At 42.7% G+C, this 27,840-nt stretch overlaps 1 protein-coding gene across 3 annotated transcripts in view; it reads right to left on the reverse strand.

Moving 5' to 3' along the window:
* Positions 1 to 27,840, reverse strand: part of EPB41L1 (erythrocyte membrane protein band 4.1 like 1) — a 212,765-nt gene that overhangs the window by 162,679 nt on the left and 22,246 nt on the right. For 2 of the 3 annotated variants that reach the window (XM_054979368.1, XM_054979370.1), the window contains exon 2: positions 27,327 to 27,383. The exons of the other annotated variant lie outside the window; for it this stretch is intronic. The gene's annotated coding sequence lies outside the window, so the exon portion shown is untranslated. The remainder of the gene's footprint in view (positions 1 to 27,326; positions 27,384 to 27,840) is intronic. 3 annotated transcript variants of the gene reach the window in all.

Consider the following 27,840-nt stretch of genomic DNA (forward strand, 5'->3'; position numbering starts at 1 on the left):
AAAGCAGAGTTTGGGGAAGGGAAGAACCTCAGCAAGGTATAATTCCATACAGTCTACCATCCAAAGCAGCCATTTTCTCTCAGGGGAACTGATCTCTATAGCCTGGAGGTCAGTTGTAATGCCAGGAGATCTCCAGCCACAACCTGGAGACTGGCAACCCTAGTATTGGACTAAACTAAACTAAAGAGACAGGTTCGAATCCCCACTCCACCATGAAACACACTGAGTGACTGAACTTTTAGTCATTAACACTAGTAGCCACTGATAGCCCTGTTCTTCATTTTCAGAGACGGCTATCCTCTGAATACCAGTGGTAGGAGGCATAGGGTTGCCAGGTACTTTGACCCTCCCAGCGGGAGGGGGGACTCAGTACTCACCCTGGTTTTCCTCTTCATGTATGCAATGTCATTATTCAGGCCTGGGAGGTCGCGTACATATCGTGGAAGCCTGTTCCCCTGCCTCCCCCCCCCCCCGCTCCACTATCCAGGTGAGTGGTGGTAGGGTGGCAGAGGTTGGGAGTGGGGGATCCCCCACCAGGGGAACAGCAACCCTAAGCAGGCAGCATCAGGGAAAGGCCTTAGCAACTATAAGCCAGATTGTTGGCCCTCTTTGTCAGCCACTGTATGGAACAGGATGCCAAACTGGATGACCTACTGGTCTGATCCAGCAGGGGTCTTATGTTCTCATGCTAACCTATCTCACAGGGCTGTTGTGAGGATAAAATAAAAGAGAAAAGAACATGTATGTTGCCTTGAGTGCCTTGAAGGAAACATGAGATAAAAGTGTCATACAGAAGAAGGAAGAGCCAGTTTATGTCATGGAATCTTTGCGGCAAGAAAATCCTTCACTCTTTGGCTGCCTTTTAAGAATGGTAGGAGGCAATTAGATTCATATCCTTGTGTACTCTATGTGAATACCAGCCATTCCACTGTTACTAAGCCACAATTTTGGGAAGTAGTGCTATAGAAACCTAGGACAAAACTAGGACCTGGGTCCTGACTGTGGCATGCAAAGGGCAGGGTATATAAACACTCAAAAGAAAGAGCAGATTCATATAACATTTTATCTACCTGCAATCGAATGCATATAAATTTGATAATGGAAAACACGGCCAGCAGTAGTTTGTGAGATAATGGCTGCTAGAAGACACAGCAAACAGCAAAAGTGCTGCTGACCATATTTGGGAGTAATCCAGCTACAAATGTTAAATAAAATGAGAAAGGACAGTCCCATCGGCTGGGGCATGAAATGTATTTTGCTACAGTTTCTACAGCACTCTCTCTACAGCTGTACCCTTCAATTAAGAAGTCAGACAGCATTCTCCTCCTTTCTAGGGTTGCAGGGTTCAGTTAAAATCAACAGAAGATTGTAAGGCATGCTAGTTCTTCAAAATTGGAGGCCAGACAAAAAGAGACAGCCGGACTATACTGCTAATACCCTAATATCTAAATCCTAAGCATCCATTTCTCCACATGCAAACTTAAACTGCTGCTCACTCACTAAGTGTCCTAGCAGTACTTCTCAAACTGAAAGGAGGGGGGATTTTTTTGTCCCAATACATGGTTACACAAACTGGGGCAAAAAAATTATATTATATAAATACAATAAAAACATATAAACACACACAAAAAAACCCAGGGAGGAGGCCAATAAGAGTTTACTGCGGTTATACAAAACAAAGAAAAAGAAAATCTTCACCCACTTGTGGAAGACATCAGAGGGAGATGGACCAATATCCCACCAAGGAAGGGCCGCAGCTGGCTCAACAGCCAGAGTTGGTGAAAGGTGCCCCTGGCCACCACTGCCTCCTGTTTATCCAACAGGCATGGATTCAGCAGAATCCCAAATCTACAAGCCTGCTCCTTTAGTGGGAGTACAACTCCATCCAGAACAGGAGAGAAGCCTATCCATGGGTTAAACCACCTCGTCAGCAGCACCTCTGTTTTGCCAGGATTAAGTTTAAGCTTATTAAACCTCATCCATCTAAATTTTTAAAAAAGTCAACATACACATATGAATGCACACCGTAAGAATAGGGATAGATGTTACTGCATCAGGCTAACTCTGCAAGTGTTCACTTGTACAAGAAAGAGGCACAATGTGGCACAAGTTTGCTCTTCCAACATTTGCTCTTCCCAGGAGAGCCAGTTTGGTGTAGTGGTTAAGAGCACGGGACTCTAATCTGGAGAGCCGGGTTTGATTCCCCACTCCTCCACAAAGCCAGCTGGGTGACCTTGGGCGAGTCACAGTTCTCTTGAGCTCTCTTAGCCCCACCCACCTCACAGGGTGATTGTTGTGGGGTAATAATAACACTTTGTAAAACCGCTCTGAGTGGACATTAAGTTGTCCTGAAGGGCGGTATATAAATCGAATGTTATTATTAGACTGCTCATACCACTAGGCTCTTCAGAGGCAGGAAAAGGCGAGTCATAATGATGCATTTATACATCTGCTTCAGTTTCACAGACCCATTTATTTATTTAGACATTTATGGGTGTCTTTTCTCCCCCATAGGAACCCAAAGCAGCTTTTAACTTCATTCTCCTCTCCTCCATTTTACTTTTATAACAACCACCTTGTAAGGCACATTAGGCTGAGAGTGCATGGCTGGCCCAAGGTCACCAAACAAGCTTCCATGGTAGAATGGGGATTACAAGATGGATCTCCCAGATTCTAGGCTTGCACTCTAACCACTATACACTACTCTCCCCCGATAGAAATATGCCAAATCTCTACAACACTGAAGACAAGGGGCATGCGTTTTCCACTGTTAGCTAGCAACCTCAGGGTGCCGTCTTCCACAGACATACTAGCTTAGAATACAAATAATACATTAAATGCCTCATGGAGAATGCAATTTGGGATACAAGAACAAGTAGACTTTTCTTTATTTCCAAAGATGACCAAGAGAAGCCAACGTCCCAGGAAAGCTACCAGAACCCTTTGGCTTTCCTTCTTCAACAATGGTATACTAGTACCTTCTGCCTGTAAAGATCTTTGTTTTACAACAAACGCATATATCCAGGTAACACTTCTTTTGAGGTACAGTACCAGAGATGACAGCCTACATCTAGACTACTCTGGGAGGTATTGCAGAAGTCCTATGGGTAGACCACAGCTGGGTCTTTTCCAGTTCAGAGCCCCTAGCTATCCAGGTACCATAAAATCGTAAGCATAGAATCAAGCTAGTGAGGCATATGCTAGCATGGAATCCATGTAATCCCTTGAACTGCAAGGCACGGAATCTTCTAAAAGTCAGGCAGCCTTGTATAGTGGTTAGAATTCCACTCTGCCATGGAAGTTCACTGGGCAATACGGAGCCAATCCCACTCATTCACTATGCTATGGTGGCTGTTGTGAAGACAAAATGAAGAAGGGAAGAATGATAAAATAAGCAAAAATATTTACTTAGAAACAAGAAAGAGGGGCAGTCACAGACAAGGAACAAAGTTCTTTTTAAAATATTTATGAATAAACAAATTCCAGTTTGCAGAGACAATGTTAACATCCCACTTCTGCAATGTACTTGATCAAATGGCATCAGTAACACCACACTACAAACACACACACACACACACACACACACACACACACACACACACACACACACACACACACTCCATTTCCAAACAGGAATCTAGGAATAATATTGCAACATCTAAGAATAATATTGAGCAACAAAGGACAACCACAGAAACATTTCTTCCCTCCACAATTGCTGCTAAACAGCATAACAGGGGGAGAGAAAAACCAAACAATCATGTTCTACTTGTAAGTGCAGGGTTGGAAAAGCAAGATTTTTGTGCATACAAAAAGCAAAGCCTTCCTTCTCCCTCAGAAAGGGCAAGTAAAACCCTGACTCATACCTTGCATAACAATCCTAAACACTGCAGGTCTTCAAGCAATTCTCCAGAGGGCCAAGCAATCTTTTTGAAGTGGACACGTGGTTTTCTATTCCCTCACAGTACAACCCCAAGTAGAGTTACACCCTTCTAAATTCACTGACTTCAACAGACTTAAGAATGTAATTTTTTTTAGAACCACACTGTGAATCTATTTACATTCCCACACAATAAACTGGGATCTAATTAAAAAGTGTGATCTCAGCTTGTTCATCCTGAATAGGTTCTTCCCATCTCCAGTTAAGAGAGATCACGTTGTAGGAAGTCTGAAGATAGAGCTACGTGGTACAGGTGTCAGTTTTCCACAGCAGGTGTATAAACAGCTGGGGGGATTTCAAACAGCTGGATTGAAAGTGGCATGAGGCAAAAGCCCACTGCCTCATCTCCAGTCACCCATTTTAAAATGGCAGCCCCAGCCACTACCTTCCATTACAACAGGGGCCGGGGGGGGGACACAATCATGGAACGACACCAGTGTGGTTGCAATGGCTAGAGTGTCAGACGAGGATCTAGGTTCAAACACCCACTCCCTTCACCGAAGCTTCCTGGGTCATCTTGGGGCAGTCTCTCTAATGTATCCCACAAGTTTGATGTGAAGATACAATGGAGGAAAGAAGAATGATGTAGGCCACTTTGGATCCCCATTGGGGGGAAAGATGGGAGATAAATGAAGTAAATAAATATTTCCACCCTAAGATTATGTACCAGTTGTGCATCCTGTTACCTCCCCATTTTGATTAGTAAACTTGGGGAAACATCTGAATAGATAATGTTCAAAATTATAGGAATAAGTTATAAGAAATTCTAATTTTGGACAAGAAATTCTACAGGATATGAAGAAGACTTACATATAGGGAAGTATGTTTGACAGCTTCTTAACAACTATGTCAAGGAGAACCAGGATTAGATGTAGCGTTCCAGAGGCACAATACAACAGCTTGAAGTTTGAAGAGGGACTCCCAAGACCCATTTGTTCATATTTACCACAACAGATAACTCTTTTTTTTTTTACAATACTAATGCTGTGTAGGGTAGAGTCTGAAGTGACTATTACAATGGATGATAGAGTACATTACGTGTTTTTACTATTCAGCAGCTTCTAGTCACTCAGTAACAATAGCTGCTGTTGGCCTTTTATTTCAGAACTTGACTAGATTGTCAGTTCCCATTTGAACAAGCCCTTAAAGCAAAAGCAACAACTGACTTAGCAAAAAGTAGTAGGAAGCTGAATTGGGAGGATTTTTGGCTGATTAACCTCTCAAGCATGGGGGGGGGGGGCGGGGAGAAAGCATCCATTACAGCCCATGATCTACATAAGCATTTTCATCCCACGGAAGATGTAACAAAACAGGATGTTCAAAAGAATATGGCTGTTTTCACACATGCCCCGGGAGATCACGCAAACTCACGGCATGAAGTGTCTTCCTAGCACAATCTCCCAGAACAATCCCCTTTAATGGCCTGATGATGTCAGAAAAAGGGCCACTAAGCGGGATCGTGCTGAGAAATCATGCTACGAAGATGCTTTTATGTCCTGAGTTTCAAGCGATCTTCCGGGTGCCTGGCCGTGTAAAAGTTTCATGCGATCTTCCGAGTGCCTGGCCATGTAAGTTTGCTTATATACACATATATAAGCAAACTGCCCATCCAACAACAGGTTCTCTTTGCTTTCTCCCATAAAAATGAAAGGCTTCCATGGAATCAAGTGGGGAATTGGATTACAAATAAATGACCCAACACATAGAAGCAAAATTCACCCCTCACCATACTGATAATGATGTTGCAATGAGAGGGAGGCAAATTTTGCCCCTATAGCTGATTAGAGCCCTTTTATTTTGGTCCATATGTTTCCATTAAAATGACCAAGCTTCAGTAGAAGACAAAATGGCAAGGAGTGCAACCATAACTCAACCAAAGGGTGAAACCTAGGAGTAACACAGGTTACTACAATACTACAAACTCCTGGTAACGGGTCTCTTAACCAAACAAGCAATGTAATTTTTACAAATTTTATATTAAGCAAGTGCAATACTGCTGAAAGTGCATTGAAGGAGTAAACATATACAATCATATACAATAAAGATGTATATGATCAGCCAACTCCTCAACCCTGATATTGACTCCTTTGTCTTGAATGGGGACAGAAGTGTCCCCCCCATCACCTTTCCAAATGCTAGTGGCACATGGGAAGGGGGGGGACTTCAATGGGCTCTTTAAAATACGTAGTAGAAATAATCATATTTCGAGAAAAACACCCAGTGCATTAAACAGCAGCTCTCTAGCACTGGAAGGACATGGGAGGTGACAGAAGCGGGACTCAGGACCAAGCTACACAATACACCTGACATGGGCCAGGTCACCAGTACACATGACTGGTCTCCCAGTCAAACATGCATCAAAGGAACTCACCTCAAAAAGTGTTGGTTTGTGTGGTACTGCAAGGGTGGGAAGAAGGAGATTCTAGTTTCCCTCCAATCCAGTGTCATAGAGATTTGGTTTAGATCATATAAACTCTAATTACACACATCGATTTTAGTAAACTTTATATGACCTTTAATGCAGTTCATTATCAGGTTGTGGAAAAATGCAGATGTTCTATCTTTGACAACTAATTAGAAGTAGTTGGAAAGGGTAGATAAATGATTTTTAATTCCTAGAGAGGACTAAATTTAATCTGTTAATCTAGTCTGTAGTATTTTTTCCAAATCTTCAAAGATTTGTAGAATCTTATCTGTGCAGGTGCGCAACATCATAATAAACTGGCTTTAGCAAAACGTCACATGATTAAAGCTATGAAGAATCAGCAGAATGTAAGACCAATCACATTTTTATATTATTGTCATGTGTAAAAGACCTTCGAGATGTCTCAATTGCTAGTAAATTTCATTCAATATAAAAGAACTAGGGGTTTTGAAATCTTACACAAAAGATTTAAGGTGAGAAATGTATGTGTCTCTATGTTTATTAAATGTCAATGCTTACCATAGTAGACTAAGTATGATCTGATTTTAAATCACTTGTCATTATGATTGAGAAATGTTAAAGAGATTTCATTTTTATTGCATACATATGTTCATCACTAAGTGGGTTTATTTTAATATGCATTTATATCCTAGTATCTTGCTTGATTAAAAGAATTTGGGTTTATTTCAATAAAGAAAAAAGATTTAAACTCTAGAAGAAGTCTCTGTGTATTGAAAAAGAGTTGAAAAAACTCTTCCTTCTACCTTTTAAAAAATTTATTAAAGTAAACAGATTACAGATATATACAGAAGATACCAATATTTGTAAAATACAATTATCAATGTAAGTCCCCTCATCCTGCCTCGCTAAACATATAAAACCCTTCACCATCAACTGACAATCTCGATACTATTTCCAATTATATAATTAGTTCCATTCTTTGTAGTGCTCATCATGACCATAAAAGATCTATACTATAAATATCTCATTTTTCTGATAAGCAGTTAGTTCCACTAAAGCATAGATCTCCTTTACTTTCAACAACAAATCTTGTAGTCTAGGAGTATTTTTTTTGTTTCCATTGCCTGGCAAAAACCAGCCTGGCAGCTGTAATCATATGTTAGGCAACCATTTGCTGATCTCTAGATAAATCAGGTAAATAATTCAGCAGCAGTGTCTCTGGTTTATGGGGGAATTTGTTCTTCCAGTTCTACTGATATAGTTTTCACCGCTTGCTTCCAATAAGTAGAGGCACGTACACCCATACTTCACATATGAAAAAATCTGCCTTATCTTCTTTACAGAACAAGCATATGCAGGTACTGGTCTTATAAATCTTTGCCAGCCTAAAAAGAGTTAAATGTCACCTGTAAATCATTTTCAACATTTTCTCTAAAAGGGAGGAACACTGTGAAGGAAATACCTTTAGTAAAAACAAATTTCCGTGCTGAATCATCTAAGAAGTTTCCTATATCTTTTGCCACCTACTTCAAAAGGTTTGATCAGGTTTAAGCATCATTTTCAGTAAACAAGAAAACATGCTAGAAATAATACCTTTACCTACTTCTAAAAGCAATTCCTCAAACTCTGTTATGGGCCTTAAAATAACTCTTTTTTAATATCAATTTGCATAGGTACTAGGGTTGCCAGCCTCCAGGTAGTGGCAGGAGATCTCCCGGAATTACAACTGGTCTCCAGGCCACAGAGATCAGAGACCTGGAGAAAATGGCTACTTTGGAGAGGTAGACTCTATGGAATTATGCCGTGCCAAGGTCCTTTCCCTCCCCAAACCCCACTTTTATCCAGGTTTCTCCAGGTTTCACTCCCCAGATCTCCAGGAATTTCCCAACTTGGAGCTGGCAACCCTAACAGGTACCCTCTAACTTGGAAATATTCAAATACTGAAATACTAGGATCTAGAATATCTTTAATAATATTGTACGGGATTCACTTGGTTATCAATGATCAGGTTTCTATAATCACTAAATCCCGAAAATTCCCACCTTAAGGTAGAAATTATGGGCTCCTTTCATCAAAAAAAGAAGAGTTCTCTTAAGTAATTTGTACTAAGAAGCAGGTTCTCAAACAGATCTATGTTTTCAAACCTTGTCTGAAGCTCCTGGGGCTATCCAGATTTTGGGGAATAAATTTTACTGACTGGACAGCTCAGAAGCTCGAATGACGAAGGATAAACCAGTCTGTTACACCAGCTTTCACAGAGGAAAGGGAGACGGCGCTTTACTTCAGCTCCATGTGCCTTTCCCTAAGGCATGTGAGGCTAGTGAAATGGAGCAAAAATCCCCCTCCCTTTCCATTGGCAAAGGCCTGGTGGGAGGGAAACTGAAAGCTCCCTCTCCCCCCTCACAGCTCCACACAATTAAGTGCTTTTTAAGGCAAGTTCCCTTGATGTCTATTTTACCCACACGACCCTGCACATGTCAGACTTGGCCCATAGAAGGGGCCTTTAAAGAGACAGTGGAAATATTAATTAAACAATAAGTAAAATGTGCTTCTCTGCTCTTAGAGACAACAGTGGCCCAGCTTATGTTGTTTCATTTGAAAGGCAGATTTCTTAAAAGTGAATAATTCATAAAATGCATACACCTGCTAGGTATTTGTCACTACTAATTTTGCCAATAAGCTAATTTTCCCCCACAGGGAAATAAAGGATATAAAGTTGGCTCTTATGAGGAATCACTGTGAAGTAAAGCCATAGAGAATGGAATCTAGAATGCATCTTGGAACACAGGGAGTGTGCAAATGGGAGGTGGTATCCATTGGTTTTCTTCTTTTTTTCAAATTAATTGGACTATGTTTTTCCAAGTGAATTACACTTAAATTTTCCCACCAGAAATGACAGCTACTTACTATTCAGAATTAACTGCTGATCTCAAGAAAGATGAGAACAGATTCACAGAAATTCCAAATATTATCAGTCTTTATTGTATTACAGAGTACGAAACTACAGCTTCAGCAATTTGTTGCAGAGGGCATTTTTAAATCCACCTCACTTTCCCCTCCCTTTGAAGATCTTTCTGCAAATCTGGGAGCTATCCTAGGTTTATATGAAATATCCCCTCTGTACCTTGCTCCAGAATGTGAATTTAAAAATCCACATATTGTGACCATGTTGAGAACCGTGTTGAGAATTTTTTAATTTTATTTTATTTACCTTCAATTTCTATTCCACCCTCCCTGAACTGGCAGGCCAATTTATATGTGCTGGTATTGACCTTTAAAATCCCATATGGCTTGGGGCCAGCATACCTTAAGGACCACCTACGTGTCCATTCCAGTCATCTTCAGAGGCCCTCTGCTATCTGAGGCCAAATGGGTGGCAACCCAAAAAAAGGCCTTCTCAGTTGTGGTGCAAAACTTTCCAACTCCCTCCCCAGGGAGATTCATCAGTCTCCCACTATTGTTGTATTCACTAGTAGGAGAAGAGTTTTGTGCTTCATTTGGCATTCCCCCACTAACTGCTATCAGCCCTCCTCCCTAGTTGTGTTATGTGTGTTTTATTCAATTGTTTAAATATTCTATATACACTTAGATTTTAAATGTTGTTTTAAGGTCTTGATATTCGCTGCCATAGGGACCTTATTTGGGTGGAAAGGCAGCATAGAGATTTTTTTTAAAAAATAAAAGTTTTCTAAATTCTTGAGTTCATTGCCTATCTTGAAAAAAACTAGGAAAGTGTTGTGATTTTTGTATTACTCTGACAACACAGCTGGTTAGCAAGAAGGAGACCAGCACCATACAGCTAGGAGTCGGCATGAAGGACTGCCAAAGGACCATCAGTGGTGGTATGCATAAAGCTTGATTTGTGTTTGTATTATTTATACTAGGATTTAGCTCTACTTCCCTTTAATTCTTAGGTACAGCATTTTTACATCCAAGCAGTACTGCTTCAGCAGCATGAAAAGTGCTACTAAAAGCAAACAAGAGGGACAAACTAGATGCAACTCGGGAGATCTAAGATCAGATTTCCTGGGGTTCTTTACTCTAATACTCTTTTCAGTGTGGACGTGGTGCTGGCAAGGAAAGGCTTAGCCATCCCCTCAAGCTGTTTCACTACTCTAATTTTTTCTACCTTAGCTCTCCCTCCCCACAGCTTACAGGGAATACTATTAGACCAGGGAAATGGAATGAAGGAAGAGAGGCCGACTAAGTAAATTACTATCCCACATGACTACTTTGAATTTAAAATTAAAAATAGGAGTGGTACATGCGGTCACAAATCACTATCTGACTTGACTGTTTTGAATTTAAAATGAAAAATAAGAGTGGTACGTGCAGTCACAAATCCTATCTCATGCCCTAATGATGCCATGTTTCTTCAGAGGAACCAATTAGAAACAACACCCACTTCCTCTAAGCTACAAGGCCACAGGTGAAGCCTTCACTTAACCTAAAACTTAGAATTGGTTTGATTAATACAGAGTCCATTTGATGTTTTTAAGGGGAAACTTCCTAATCAACTGGGCAATTCCAAAAACAGTGTCAGCAGTGACCAAAACCTTAACAGAAGAGCAAAACAAGAGGGGAAAAGGAAAAAATCAGAATGCAGCAACAGAAAAAAGAACAGAGAGAATGGAAGAGGGATAAAGCCACCAGGGACATTAAACCTGCAAGCTAAGAATTTAACTTAGGAAAGGAAAGACTGCAAAAAGGAGATTAATCTATATGTGGCTACTGTATGGCAGAGAAAAAGAGAGCGGGGGAAATGAAAGGGTTTGGGTACTCAATTAGACAAAGGCGAGAGAGTTGGGAGACACTGCGTGCTGACATTCTCCAAACAGAGCATATCGTGTGGCTACAATTATGGTCTGTTTTGATGCTCATTGCCATGTCAGCACAGTGAAAAGATACACTTTTCCCACCCTGAATTGAGCAACAGGAGAAAGTATTGATCAAGTACTGCAGTAGGCTTAACAATGTAAGCAGCCAGCTGAAATTCTGACAATATTAAAGATCCAGTGATAACGAAGCACACAGCGTGTGCAAGCTAGGATGTGCAAACAGCAGCATGGAGACTGAGGGAAACCGACAGCTTGAAGATATGAAGGGCAGCTGAATTATCCAAAGATGGCATTTAAACCCTGGAAGTAGAGGAGTCTATCCATAAAGTCCACCAGATAATGAGATATCATCTTGGATCCTAAAGAAGATTTTCACAGATAGAAGGGTTGAGGGGTATTGATTTCCCCCTCCCATTGCAGATCTCACCCCCTGCTATTGTGAGAGGGAGAGAAGAGGGAAGCTCCATTCTGGACCAAACAACAACAACATTCAGGACAACTTAACACCCATTCAGAGCAGCTTACAAAGGATATTATTATCCCCACAACAATCACTCTGTGAAGTGGGTGGGGCTGAGAGCGCTAGAAGCTGTGACTGACCCAAGGTCACCCAACTGTGTTCAAGTGGAGAAGTGGGGAATCAAACTCGATTCTCCAGATTAGAGTCCCACCACTCTTAACCACTACACCAAACTGGCTTGAGAATCTCCAGCAGATCTAATCTGTCAGATCTAAAAGACAGAAGGCTCTTAGAGTAACACAAGTACATGGGAGGAAAACATGGAAAAGAAAATGAGAAATGCCTGTTTCTTGGGGGGGTGGGGGGGCTCAATTGTAAAAATTTTTGTGAGGGTCCTCTTTGACGGGCACTTCTTCTCACCGCCGCACCATGGCGCCCCCTTCGGGTCCAGTGGTGTGCCTCCCCCTGGGCCGGCCCTCCTCCGGCCGACCAGGGGTACTGCCTGGCTGTGCCAGACAGGGTGTGTGTGTGTCTCTCTTGGCCTCAGAGGGGCTGGTGGGCAGAGGGCAGGCCTCTGACAATTCCAGCCCCAGGGGAGTGCTGGCCGGCAGGCCGCTTCCTGCCAGACAGCCCATCCTCGGGTCACCTGGTTCCCCGCTGCTGGACTCCACGGCGACATGCCTGGCCCCAGTGGTGGCAGCAGCCCCCTCACCTGGGTCGTTGCCGGCCCAGCTGGAAGGCGGGTTAAGTTGGGCCTTGGGGTGGAAAGCCTTGGGGTGGAGAGGCCGGGGTGGGTGGCTGCGCCATCCCCGGACAATCTTAAATAATTTAGCATCAAATGGAACAAACCAGATTAAAAAAGAATCCCAGAAACCCACACTAGTCAAGTGTAAACTAGGAGAGGAACAACAGGGCTGAACACATTCTGAAAGTAGCATATTAAATGATAAACATATTATTGGAAAATTCAAGGAAGCACCAAAAACAATGGCAAGCAGCAAATAAAACTATATAATCCCCAATTGCCAACACTGCCATTTAAAACATTAGCTTCACACCCCAGTGACTGCAGACTTTCAGTGGACTAGCCAATTCTTAACACCAAACATTAAAACCAGGCAGGAAATGCAAAATTCAAAGTAGGTAAACTATATGACAAAAAGAAATCTAGACTAGAGATTATAGCTGTATATGCCCAAAATAGGTTTGCCAGGTATCCGATTTTCACCTGGACAGTCCAATATTTTGAGGGACTGTCCAGGGAAAATGTTCCCTTCCCCAAACAGGAAACCTGACCTCCGCTTCCGCCACCTCTCTTCCTTTCTTTTTTAATGATAGATTTTTATTTTTATTTTGAAAAACAAAATAATAAAAGGGCTACAGAAAGAAAGAAGGGTTTCAATTTTTCCTGAAATTCTAGAATTGACCTATTATGTATATAAGATGTTAATTTTGCCATTGGCACATATTTATAACACATATTCATCCATTCTGTCAAATCTGGACAAAATTCTGCCTTCCATTTTGCCACATAAACTACTCTTGCCCTTTTGAATTTCTTCAGGTACTTCTACCCAATATTTCTTCACTTTCTTGCATGTCCACCACATGTGATAGGATGTTGCATCCATATCATGACATTTCCAGCGCATTCCACTGTAATCCTTGTTGGTTTTTACAATGTCTTTAGGAGTAATATACCATCTGAAGAACATTTTATACCAATTCTCCCTTTAATATTTGACATTTTGTAAATTTAATTTGTCTCTCCCCTTTGGCTGCCATTTGAGGGGCGGGAGGGCCCTTTTTCACCTCCTTTGCTGCCCTGCGGGCATGCAGACCAGCAGAGGAAGCCAAAAAAGGCCTTTCTGCCCCTCAAATGGCAGCTACGGCTGCCATTAGAGTGGCAGAAAGGGCGTTTTTGGCCTTCTCCTCTGCTGCGCGGGCAGCGGAGGAGGGCTCAACCACCCCAGCATCAGAGAGAAGGTAAGTGGGGGGCTGGGGGGCTGGAGCTGGGGGTGGTGGGGCTGGGGGTTGGGCTGTTTAAAGGACCCTGCCACTTGCAAACAGCAGGTCCCTTTAAACTATCAGCTGGCAGTCGACGGGGGGGATCCCCCCCTGCCACCTGCCAGTGGATAGTTTAAAGGGTCCTGCCCCTTGCAAGCGGCAGGAAAGGGCCCTTTAAATGATTAAATGCCCCTTTCCCTTCTGGAAAGGGGCATTTAAACCCCACGAACCACGAACTGGTTCATAACTAGGCCAGTTCTGTGCCAGTTCGTGGTTCGAGGAAACCCCACGAACCACGTACCCCATGGTTCGTTTTTTTTCTGGTTCGTGCCCATGTCTAATCCAGACTCCATCGGCGACCCTAGCCCAAAGAGCAGTACCACTATTGGGTAGTAAGGCAGCATATGCTGGGTCAAATATTGTTTCTCTGAGCCCAGTATAAATGGTTAACACATCTCTTCCCTCCTCCCATAATACTGGGGTCCCCAAACTTCTTGGCTTGCAGGGACTTGTGGCATTTTGAGGAAGAGTAGCAGGTGCCATCATAAAATGGCTGCAGCTAGGGTGGAACTACTTGTTTGCTTTGGTGTGGAGAAAGTGGTTACAGTTTCAAAAGAAACTGTACAGCCACAGGCAGTAGTTACTACACCCAGAGGAACAAGGGCATAGGACCAATGCCCTTGCCCAGGGTGAGCATTGCTACCCAGTCAAAAGACTGTAGGAAACACTACAAATCTCCTTATTTCTTTCCTATTCTATTTAAGAACCACTGGATTTCCCCCCCCCCATCAGCAAGCAGGGTCCAGGAGACACATCTGTAAGTGTCTCATTGAGGAACACTGCCATATAATACAATATCATGAAAGAAAAATGACGTCTGAAATGACATATACAGACCATATCAGAGTAATGGGCTTGTAGCCTGGGCAGAGTCCCCTGTGCCCCGCCCCCCAGGCTGTGTACCCATTTTCCCCTCTCACCCTTGGACCCTGAGCACATCATGAACCTGCAAAGTATAGCTCCATAATCATATTAAAAATAGACAGTGCAGAAGAATGTAAGCAAGAAAAGAAGGGATTCGCCTCACACAAGCCAATTAATCTCCACTCCAAAAGGAGATGTTTACATTTACTGGCAAAGGAATGTTTTGGTTGAACCCTCCCTCTCCCCCCCTAACCACATCTTCTCTCTCCTCCTCCCTCCTCTTCTACATTTGACCAGTTTCTGTTCCATGCATCTGACGAAGAGAACTTGATTCTCGAAAGCTTATGCTACAATAAAATTGGTTAGTCTTAAAGGTGCTACTGGACTCTTTTTGATTTTGCTAGACTAACATGGCTAACTCCTCTGGAGCCATGATGTTTGAGAGATTTGGGCAACACAATGGAGTAGATAAAATACAGACTGACAACAGAGTGAAACCAGTTACAGTACCAAAGAGGAAGCTTTCAGTGGTATTATTATCATCTCTGAAAGTGTACAGAAGTAGAGGATTCTACAACCACTGAAGAAAAGTAGTTTAATGTGAGCAGAAAACCATCTAAGAAGCTTAAAATATGCATATATTCAGAACACTTTTTTAAAGAAGCATAGAAAACAGCAGTTTTTCCTTTTTTATTGAAGAGACCTGTCAAAGGCAAGACAACTCTGCAGCAGTAAACAAAACACAAATTTTGGCATTTGGAGCTGAATCAAAAATCTAGTTACTTGACATTTGCTACACACCTTGGAGATACTGCTGGCTAAGGCTGCCCATGGGCTTCCATTCCCCTGTGAGGTATTGAGGTGGGGGAGAGACTAACAAATGTTGACAAGCATCCAGGCAGTACTTGATTATGTAGTGATAGGAAAGGGAAATGACCTCAAGTAAGCATAGCAGGATTAACGAGTTTCTAAAGAGATATTAATATATTTTGTACCTGAATTTAAAGAGATTTGAACTCTTAATGTAGTGGCCATGTATTGCTTGGCTATGGCATTTAAGACCACCCAAAAAAGGACTGAGCCACGGCAAAGCCTCACATGCATGATGGAATAGACAAAGCAGCAATATAAGGAATATGACTGAAAAGGGTCCCTAGCTAAAACAAATCCAAAGCAGCACCTGATGCTTCAGTGTAATGCATTGAAGATGGATTTATACACTTCCATGCTAGAATGAGAATGATCAATTGCACATGTGAATAGACCTTTGTCAGAAACAAAGGGGGGCTATACCCAAGCAGCAATCTTACTGAAACTTCTCTATTCCATCCAATCACACATGAGTGAACCATACATGTATAAAACTCCCACATATCTGTAGAAAATATATGAGAAAATCCCTCTCTCTGTCTACCGTAATGATGATGGATCAGCAAAAGTACAATGTTCAGGTTAGCTACTGGCCAGAGACAGAGTCCTAATGATAGCAATACAAAACAAGCAGGCCTATCAAAATCAGCTTTGGTGGGGTAGGTACAAATTTAAAGAGGAACCACCAAAGCGGAACAGTAATTACACATATTAGAGATTCAGGAAGAAAACAAGCAACAGAGACTAATGATATTAAAGGGCTAGCCAGAAACAGAAGACTGAGCAACATTCTTCCAGATTAGAGAACAATTGTTTGTTCAGATGTCATTATATTCTGGGGGGGAAAGCCACTATACCACAACTTCTTGAAAGGACATCATACACTTAGGCCCTTTTTGCCACTTCTGGCCCCATACCTCTTTGGGTTTTCTTCTGAATTCTAAAATAGTAAAGAGTTCAGTAGCATCTTTAAGACTAACCAACTTTATTGTAGCATAAGCTTTCGAAAAATACAGCTCTCTTCTTCTTGCATCTGATGAAGAGAGCTGTGGTTCTCAAAAGCTTATGCTACAGTAAAGTTGGTTAGTCTTAAAGGTGCTACTGGACTCTACTATTTTGCAACTACAGACTAACACCTCTGGATCTTCTGAATTCTGGATGCTTACCTCCCCCTTCAGATTTCAATTTAGCATTTCAAGGGTTCTCTTCTGAATTTTCTGCCTGTGATGAAACAATGCTGCATTGAATCTGAAGGTGGAGTTAAGCATCTGGAATTTGGAAGAAAATCCAAAGAGGTATGGGGCTAGAAGCAGCAACCATTGCCTGTGTAAAAAAGGCCAAAGTGCAATTATTGCATCTGGAAATTAAAAAGTGTGTATGAGGGCTACATGAATTAGTAACTAAGGACACTAATGGAGCAATGTGGGATACACAAGTCTTTGGAATACTACCAAACCAAGGAAACATTGATCAGCATAATAGTCTAGAAAAAGATATTGAGCAAAAGTGATTTTGGATATGTCTATGCAGGCAAGGAATGGTTCATCATTATTTTTCAACTACTTACAATTTATCCAGAGCCTGGGTCATACCAAAGAAGAAGGAGAGAGAGCATGTTCATGCACGCGTGCATACACACAACACAGGCATTATGGGCTACCAGACACAGTGTATACCAATAATGGGATGAAGTTTTCACAGCAGAACTAGGGAAGTTCAACAAGGATTGGGACTCTTTGCTATCCCAATGATGTAACAGTAAAATGCTTGGTGGGGAAGATGCACGTGGAAGACTTTTCACTTCCTTTTTAAAAGAAAAAGAACGTAACAATATGAAAAGTGCTAGCAGATGATAATAGCATGGATTCTACCACTCCTCTCAGCAAAGTCTGAAACCTTCCTTCAACTTAAGAGGCTCTTCTACTGGTGGAAATAGTGGTGCATCTCATGGGAGAAAGCACTTAGAATATCCCATTCCTCTGGCCTGGGAGAAGAGAGGCATCTGACAGAGAAAGCACTACAGAACTTTGCTTTAAAACAAATCCAGAAGTTGGTTTTAACACAAAGTTTTTTGATACTTTAAGGGAAGGCTTCTTAATCAATCCTTCCCCCTGCCCCCCCCCCCGGTCAAACTTAACACACTGATGCCCTCAGCCAGTAACTGTGGTGTCAAAGCATTTGGCCATTTACCCCACTGGGAAATCCAGTGAGCTGCAAAAACCAAAGATAACATTCATGTCCAAGGTTACAAGCACATCGCATGTATCTTTACTAGCAAGAGCTTCAGCAAAAGATGTAATCTTAGAAGAAATATACCGAAGAGACTCTCTTCTGCCCTTTATCTCTTTCCTGTTTGATATATACACACAGCAGCAACCTCTACATGATATTCATAAGATAGGTTATTATAGTAGCTGTGCTAGAACTGAAGAATGAAACCTGAGACAGATGAAGGCTCATGTGCACAGTGATAGGAGTATCACTCCACTCCTTGCAGGAATCCTGAAAATATTTGCCTAAAATAAACAGTCTAGATGGTCCCCTAGGGTAACCCTGGCTTCTGAACCAGACTAAGACTAGAAAGTTAACCATCCCCATTCAGTCTTGCCCTGAAACAGAGATCCTCTCTCTCGCATTTTCATAAAGACAGTTCAAGCCCACATTCAATATCAACCAATTTCTGTATCAGATCCAAGGAATGATTTAAAGGCACTTGAATGGATCCAGCCAAGTAAGTTCAGGTCTAGTTAGTATCTGCTTAAGAGATCACCGGTATGCTACCTTTAGTTTCATAGAAGATAGCCAGGATATAGTTGTAAAATTAATCAGTATGATGTGAATATGCTGTAGCTAACAGTTCAGCAAGTATACCACAAAATTATTTTTTCTTTGCGCTCAACCACCTCCAGTTTACATCTGTTTATAACCGAACAAGTGTGGCCCAGATTGTCTGTGTGAATCAAAAAGAATGCATCTCTGTTCACCTTTCCTCTTTTCAGTATAACATTTAATTGTATCTTACTGCAATTATAAGCTTTTAACCATTTTTCATATTTGCCCCTTACTTAGCAGCTATTTTAATCTTGTCTTATACTTCATACACCAGTGATACTCACTTCACAGCTAGTAGATAGTCACATTTCCAATTTCCATCAAGCAAAAGCATGACATTTACTGAGACCTGCACCTCAGGGAGGTTCACAGCTTACCCATTCCTCGAGTGGCGGCTATTATAAGGTGGAAACCACCTTCCAGCCACAAGCTCTGCCTGACAAGGGCCTTGACTACTTTCCTGAAACATGGGTAGGTGCCCCATCAGACAACAGTGCTCAAAAGAGCCACATGTAGCTCTCAAGCCACTGAGTATCACTTTACTATACAGTTTTTGAAGCTGCATCAAAAGCCTCCTTAAGCATTTTTAATACAGAGGCAGAAAATGCCTATTCGGTTACTGTTTGCTGTACCCAGACTGTAAGCATACACATGACGAGATTCCTACAGCCATGTGCATATTCATAAGCACAAATGACCTGGACCTTGCACTTTCTGAGGTACAAGTCCCCAGGTACAAAATCAGAAGGAGCACACATTCTCCTAGTCACATAAAACAAAATGTGTGTGCAAAATTCCTCTTTCTATCTTAAGCGTGAACTCTTGTTGAAGAGAAAGAGATGAAATACATGTTTAGAAATAATATAATGTGGCATAATCCCTCCTTGATTGTAAGTGTGTCTGGCACAGGATTTCAAGCTCATTGATTTCACAGAAACTGTGGCTTGGTCACTATGTTTACATGCCTAAAACAGGACTACCTAGGCCTACAGCAATAATTTCTACTACAGCAGGGCAGAAGGAAACAAAATGCCAATTTTGCATATGCTGCACCCACAGCAAAGCTGAATGATGAGAAGTAGGATTACAAGGAAATCCATCTTTCCAGAACCAAGTCCAGGCCTTCTGGCTTCTGCATTTCTCTCATGACAGCTGAGAATGTGGGGCAGACTTACCATTTGCATTACAGTTTTGTGGTAGATTTCCTAGGAGTTTCCCTCAGGCAGAGAGAGTGCCTGTCAAATTAGTCCCAATGCAGATGTATACAGCTTTCCCTTCCCAACACACACCTTGAGGTGAGACTGAAAGTGCTATACAAATTGGAGAATTTAAGCAACAAAAAAGACTTCAATTATAAGACCTGCAGTCAAGTACAAATTATAGGAGACTTGACAGCAACTGTTCTTAAGGTCTGCTGTACTTCTCATCAGGGCTGGATTTAGGGGAGGGGCGGAGGGGGGGGTCGCTTGACCCCAGCGACGCCAAAGAAAGGGCACCGGCAAGGAGGCTACTACACACACACACGCATGCAGAGCAAGCCTGGCTGCCAGCTGCCGCCCTTCCCCTCTTCCTCGACTGCGTGCCAAGAGCAAGTGGCGGTGAGGCGGCTGCTGCTGAGCATGCGCATGCACACAGAGCACATGCTACCGGCCTCTTTTCCACTCTTCCTTGCAGCCTGCGCAACGTCTGCGGGGAGCAGGGCAGGCAGAGTAAGTACCGGGCCAGGCCTCTCTCGCGGGCCAGCAACCTTGGCAAAAAATTGTCAAGCTCACAGGGAGGGAGGGAAAGAGGCCGCTGCCGGTGGCACCCCTCGCTCTCTGAAGGACAGCAGCTCTGCCTTGGGAGGCTCTGTTTGCTAGCCAGGTTTGGTGGGGAGGCTGTCAGGAGTGGAAGAATCAACAAAAAAGGATGGCTCCTCCCGAATTAATCAGCAAGGAATGGCGGGATGCCCCCGCTCGGGACGGAAATGAATAATAGTACAGCAAATAGTCACACTGGTAGAGTTCACAAGATTTAAAGTCGTACATAAGCCTAAATTAATACAACAACAGTATCATAACCACTTATTAAGGCAATGTACAACTTGACACAATAACAATCTTATAAAGACTATTGCAGACAGTGAATTCCAAACAGTGAATCACCAAACATGAGTCCCACACAGGGGACCCCAGGAGTGTACAGGTAAAGAGCAGCAATTACAATCAATAAGGTAAGTATGAGCTCATGTTTTTCTTTTCATCAATCTTTATCTGGAAAAGGTTGAAATCCAAAGGGATTTACTCCACGTTGCCCTCGGGTGTGGTACTAGTTTATGCGCTTTAGAGAGAACAGCCATGGAAATATAGGTTGAATGCCCCTGATGAAGTCTTCAATGACGAAAATCTGAGCGAAAATCTGCCGGCCCCAGTTCTGGGCATCCCTTTGGATTTCAACCTTTTCCAGATAAAGATTGATGAAAAGAAAAACATGAGCACATGCTTACCTTATTGACTGTAATTGCTGCTCTTTACCTGTACACTCCTGGGGTCCCCTATGTGGGACTCATGTTTGGTGATTCACTGTTTGGAATTCACTGTCTGCAATAGTCTTTATAAGATTATGCAAGGGAATGCCTTGTGCTTCTGGTTGGATACTGCTTGGTTCGGTTCTGTGGTGTTTCCCCACTAGCTGAACCCAGTGCCTGGCTGCTGTGAATGACACTGGTTCTGTTGGCCTAAGTTCCAGCCCATGTCCCTTCCCTCCATTTGGTTTGGTAGAAATAGATGTGATTCTCTTGATTAGATGTTCTTCCCCTTCCTTCACTTTGGTTCTGGGAGGACTGTATTCCTGTCCTTCATTTTGTCAGTGTGGGCTTTCTCTGGGATGAGTTCAACTTGCATTCGGGAGTATGCCTACCTATGGCAGCCTTGCCCCAGTGACTCTGCAACGGGAGTCAACACAATTTATTCTGTTGTTTAAAAGAGTTGTTCGTTATATATCTATATTAAAAAACATTGATCATATACGTATATATGAAGAAAAAATATAAGGGGGCACCATTTTTTACTTTTGCCCCCACTCAAAAAATATTTAGATGCGGCCCTGCTTCTCATACATCCAAAGAGTGTGAACGTAGAGACCTCCCTCCCTTCCTTGACACTCACTCCATGCTATGCCCTCCTACAATTTTAGCACAGGCTTTGTATTCCACTGCTATTAAAGCAGAGAAAAACCAAGGTAGAAACATCTGCAAGAGAGAAGTATCAAAAGCATTGCAAGAGAAAGGACTGTGGGTTAGAGGCAGAGCATCTGCAGAACATTCCAGGTTCAATTCCTGACATCTCTAGTTCAAAGGATCAGACATGAGGTGATAAGAAGATTCTATTTGACACCTTGGAGAGCCACGGCCTGTCAAAGACGACAACACTGACCTTTTCACACATGCTGAATAATACACTTTCAATAGGGTTGCCAGTTCCCTATACCCTCCTGGCAGGAGAAGGGCAACCTGGCACTTACCTCATATCTGTCGTGTGCTCCATCTTCACATGTGCACACTCCAGCACTTGCAGGATGACATCACTTCCAGAAGTGATGTCATCGTGCCAGCCATGGGGGCACTCCCATGCTCCACACAGGGCTGAATCGGCCCCAAATGAAGTAGAAGAGCACTCCCATGGCCAACGCGATGACATCACTTTATTTTCTTCGGATTTCTCTTCCGCCCTCCCCATGAAGGGCCTCACTTCCGGAAATGACGCCGTCATGCAAATGCATACGTACCACACATGTTCCCGGAGTGCCTGTCGGTGGTGGCAACTTGCTGCCATCTGCCAATTCCTGGTGGATCAGTGGGCAATGGGACAAACCCCTGGGAGTTTGCCTGCCACCAGCAGGCACCTGGGAGCCCTACTTTCAATCCACTTTCAGTGCACTTTAGAGATCATTTGCAAAGGGATTTTCCTGTTTCACACAGTAAAATCTAGTTACAAAGAGCATTATTCAGCATGTGTGAAATCAGTATTTGATAGACCAACAGTCTGGCTCAGTACAAGGCAGTGTCATGAATTCATATTGGCTTTGGTTAATACAGGCTCAAAGGTCTAGCAACAGAATTAAGAGACTCTAAATATAATGTCTGAAACATCTACCACCATCAGCCAGCCTTACAGACATATGTTCAAACTTTCCACCAAGCCAAACTAGATGTGGGGGCAGCAGCAAATCTATCACAAATTACATAGTGGAGGCCTGGTTTTAAGAGTAAGAGGAATGCTGAATCCTCTTCTCACTAGCCATTTTCCCATGTCTGGTTCCCTAGGATGATTTTTTTCTCTCATTCCAGGAGGGCCCCAACACAAGTGAGCTCAGCTAGTAGGGGATGAGACAGACAGATAAGAGACAACTAGGGGCAATTCCCATAAAAGAAACGGTGAGCTTTCAACAGAGGAAGGTGTGGAAAAGCACTCACATTACAAGCGTTCAAGTTCATCACCATCCTTCTGCCTCTGCAGCTTGGACAGGATCAGCAAGGCACAGAATGCTGCATCTCCATTCTAAATTCCAGCAAAAGGTCAGAGGAAGAAAATGCCTGTGTGCTTAGAGGGAATGCAAGATGCTGAGAGGGATCAAGCCCCACTCTACAACTCTGCTGATGCTGGATCTCCGTTCTTGGGCCTCAATTATCCTTGCAACATATTGTTAAGCACATTTTAAAAAGTAACAGTCATAGAGTAGAGATGGGCATGAACTGAAAGATGAACCAAAGTTCGTCACAACCCAGGCCAGTTCATGGTTCGCGAACCGGCGGTACATCAGAGCCTATTTCTGACGAACAGCCACAAACTTTAGGGTGGTTTGTTTGGTTCATTTTTCAGTTCGTCACTGCAGACAGCTTGGCGTCGATCAATCAGTTTCCTAGACAACAGGGTATGGGCTTTCTGCAGACCTTCTGCTGACCCTGGAAGTGGTGATTTGCTGGCCTGGAAGTGACTTTTTCACGAACCAAATGAACCAGTTTGTGAACCAGGGGAGATTCGTGAAAGTTCGTGGTTTGTGAAACATGACGAACCGCGAACAGCATGGTTCATTTTTTTTTCTGGTTCATGCCCATCTCTATCATAGAGTAACAAGCAGGAACTGGAAGAGAGGCAAGAATTTTTCAAATACTTAAGTCTACTACTAACAACAACAGGCAGTTTGCATGGTCTTAAAAATACCAAGCATACACTAACTCTGATGACACTTGGAACCTTTACAGGCTCAGATCAGTCACATACAGGAGCTTCCTTTTACCTGGAGATCTCAGGATGGTCTCTCTACAAAGAGTCCCTTTGCACTGTGGGAACTCATTGCAACACAGGAAGAAAGCATAATGTCAGAACTCTTGGGTCATACGGGAGAAGTCCACCAATAGTAGCATTGCTACTATTTCCTGAAAAGGGTTAACATGATATAGAAATGATAGTTTTGCTTCCAGGCTGTCGAAGGCCCTGGGCAGAGAGTGGCCACAGCTCTCCCCCCCATACCTACCTTTCTACCCCCTTGCATCTCCCCACCTGCCTGTGCACCTTTCCTCTTCTCACAACTGCCTGGATCACACTCATGCTCTTTCCCAGACAGTGCTGGTTGGTGCATGCAGTTAGCAGTGCTACTACTGTGACCCACTAGGAGAATAAATCCACATTCCTTGGGGCTTCTGATGATATTCAAGAAGAAGGAACTAAAGGTGCTGTAGCAACTCCAAAACCCTGAAGTGACATCAAAATGGCCCAAAGAGCCACACAGTAATGCAATTGCTGAGCAAGGAAAAGAAATCCTAGATTTATTGTCACCTATGTGCACCAATACATATGTAGGCACATTAATAACAGTTCATTTGTATACTGCTTTTCTGGATAGATTAGTGCCCACAGAGAGCTGTGAACAAAGTTAGTGTTGTTATCTCCACAATACAGCTGGAACTGAGAGGAGTGGCTTACCCAAGGCTACATGGTGAGTTCATGGCAGTAGTAAAATTCAAAACAGCAATGTGCTGCACTGCAGCCCAGTTACTTAACTGCTATGCTACACTGTGTTTCCTTGGCTGCTTCGAGATGCATTAGCCCACACTCCAGGGTATATTGCATTTGGACAGACGCAACAGAAGACAGCATAGAAGATGCTCAGGAGGAAAGAGACAGACTATTTTGCAAGGAGAATTGAGAAATAACTTGGACTTTAATCACACTTTTTTAAGCCTGCCCAGTTGCAGAAGATAAATTATACATTCAGCTTTTTCCTTGTGAATTTAAACAATCACACACCATGTTTCCATTCCAAAGACGGGGAATGGAGAAGAGAAGAAGAGAAGAAAAGAAGAAAGTACAAAATTAAGGTGTGCCTACCAGCTTTTGTAATAAAACAAGGTAAGCCCCCTTGGAATTACTGAGCAGAAGTTGTTCATAAAAATTTACAAGCCATCCTGCTCAGAGAGAAAATTCTATAGCCTCTGATGCAGGTGCATGCATTTTTTCTTCATCAATGGCACTGATCCATTTACAGCTTATATGTCACTAGAACAGTATTTGTCGGCCTCAACATGGCTGCAACTACTGATTCATGCATGTGTAATAGGACCATCATTATATTCTGGAAAGTGATACAAAACTCCATCCTGTGTAGGAGAATGTTGCCAGGCTTTGATCCATCTGCATCACTATCAATGGTGCATGATGGCACCATCAAGCTAACATCTCCATCAGAGAATCCAAGTGGCAGACCTGAAAGTGTGTCTGCAAGTCCCTCAGGAAGCTCCAAACATCTACATTTAAGAGTTCATCAGTGAGCAGCCCATTCTTTATGCAGTCATCACATTCACTTGTGCTTTCCTCAGCAAACCACAACCCCATGAGCAGACACACATCCTTAAACGCTTGCATCCAGGAGACCCAAGCCCTATCAGGAATCCCAAGCATAATCATTTGGGGGGGGGGTCTCATTTTTAGAGCAGCAAACACAACTGCAATGGACACAGTTTCCCCTCAATCAAAATGTGTGTATGTACCATTCACAAGTAGCCAACGCTGAGTTGGCTAAGGATGGCACGTGAAGCTGCCTTATACTGAATCAGACCACTGGTCTATCAAGGTCAGTATTGCCCTCTCAGACTGGCAGCAGCTCTCCAGGGTCTTAGGCAGTGGTAGGTTCTTAGATCTGGACAGCTCTTTTATTCTGGAAATCTATTCTCTCCATATACTACCCCAAGCCTTCAGCCTATGCTGTGTATATTCTAAGCTGCTTCTACATATATACTGAATTCATGCACCATCATCCAATTCTACACACACCTACAAGTTGTGTAGTACAACTATACAAAGCAGCTTCTGCCTGTACCAAGACAGAAGAGCAATTCATCATTCTCCCTGGGCTGCTGCATGTACAGCACATGGAGTAGAATTAGGATAAGATTGTGTGGTTTGGAATTCCTGAGTCACACATGCTCAAGAACCAAAGGGGGCAACTAAAAGCAATCTTCAAAGACTTCAGACTCAAGTGACATACAAGAGCAGCACTTGCCTAAATACCAACCCTGGTAATAGTTCAGCTTCTCCAAACTGCACTTTCCTCTTAAGATCAGAACTTCCGCCCTATACTGGTTGATTGGAGCGGAGCCACGTCTGCTGTCATGTGTTATTGGAGCCTTGGTCTCAACAATAAGCAACAAAAAAATCCACCAGGATAGTTCACAAACCTTGATAGGACAAAGGTATAAGACAGAATCCCTAGGACCAAAAGATTTCTAAATAGGAAACGGAAAATCAGGCCCTCTCTAGAACAGCACTGTCAAATCATAAACCAGTGAACCCGTACTCCGATTTCTTCTCAGAAGCAAACATAATACTACTGTCGAAGGCTTTCACGGCCGGAGAACGATGGTTGTTGGGGGTTTTCCGGGCTGTATTGCCGTGGTCTTGGCATTGTAGTTCCTGACGTTTCGCCCAGAGACCCCCTCACCTCTGCAGGAGTATACCGTATACCCTGCAGCTGTGGACAAGTTTACATCGGGACCACAAAGCGTAGCATCCAGACAAGAATAAAAGAACATGAAAGACACTGCAGACTTGGACAACCTGAAAAATCAGCAGTGGCTGAACATAGCCTAACTCAAACAGGGCACAGTATCTTATTCCAGGACACCAAAATACTGGACAACACTTCCAACTACTTTGTCAGACTGCACAGGGAAGCCATTGAAATTCACAAGCATAAGCAAAACTTCAACAGGAAAGAAGAAACCTTAAGAATGAACAGAGCATGGGCTCCAGTTATGAAAAACACCAGGCCAACAAAACACTCCACACCCGACAATAGCCCTGCAGAGAAGATTAGCACATCAAGCACCAATCCATATGCAAAAGAACCTCCTCAGGATACAGTGAAGCCTCCCGCCATTAGCATTCCACACCCTGGGAAACTCTTACAGAATGACTCAGCTCAACCCCACCCCTCCTGAGTAGATACAAATGACCTACATCTTTTCCACACTGTGACACTGAGAGATCTCTGTCTTTTGGTGCTACACCTCTGAAGATGCCAGCCACAGCTGCTGGCGAAACGTCAGGAACTACAATGCCAAGACCACGGCAATACAGCCCGGAAAACCCCCAACAACCATAATACTACTGGTTTGTATTCTGTTGTTAGGGCTAGAGCAGTCAATTTAACACTTCTCTGCTTGCACAATGTAATAGTACTTGACTTGCACTTGGCATCTCATACAGTTTACCTTAATGAAGTTCCAAGAAATCACTGAAAGGCCTCTTTTGAAGCAACTTTTCAGACCAACTGAAGTGTGTACTGCTTGAAAGAATATCGAGATAATGTTTTCATGGTTTTTAAAACTAACATCTTGCAGCACTACCAGCGAACTCACCAGGACATTAAAAAAGTTTTAAATACTGGTACTAGGAAAAAGCTATACTAATTCAGCAAAGTACTACTTAAGATTTAAAATGTTAGGGAGACCACTCATCCTTGTAAATACCACTCAAATAAGTGGAATTGACAGGTCTGATAATGGGCAATAGACACTCTAAGAACACTCACCCAGACTCCAGCCGCTGTCCTGGGCTATTTTATCTCTGTAAAAGCACCGTCCAGCCCCTAAAAGAAAAGGGGGAAAAGTGAAGATTTTCTTGAAAGATCAGATTACATCACTGCAATAATACCTCCTACTTACTTACAAGAACTAGGATTTCTCAGCTACTTCCTTAGAATAGTTTCAGGTGGTAGAAGAGCAAGATTTGGGACCAGTGGCTTCTTAAAAACCAACTAGATTTGTAGCATCTTAAAGACCAACTAAACCCACCAAATCTAGTTAATCTTTAAGGTGCTACGGGACCTGCATCATGTTCTTCCTCAGAATAAAACTCTATTTTGCAAACCTATTTACTGTGAGTAGGTCCATATTTATTACAACACAGAAAAGTGTAAATTTAAAACACCCATGGACACACATCAGGACACCATGGCACAATCAGGCAGGCAAGTATGAGTGTTTCAAGAAATGCATCAATAATTAAAGCTCGACAGCTCTGCTGCAAACACCAGTGAAACACCA

The sequence above is a fragment of the Eublepharis macularius genome, chromosome 5 (assembly GCF_028583425.1).
Source record: "Eublepharis macularius isolate TG4126 chromosome 5, MPM_Emac_v1.0, whole genome shotgun sequence".
NCBI classification, from domain to species: Eukaryota; Metazoa; Chordata; class Lepidosauria; order Squamata; family Eublepharidae; genus Eublepharis; species Eublepharis macularius.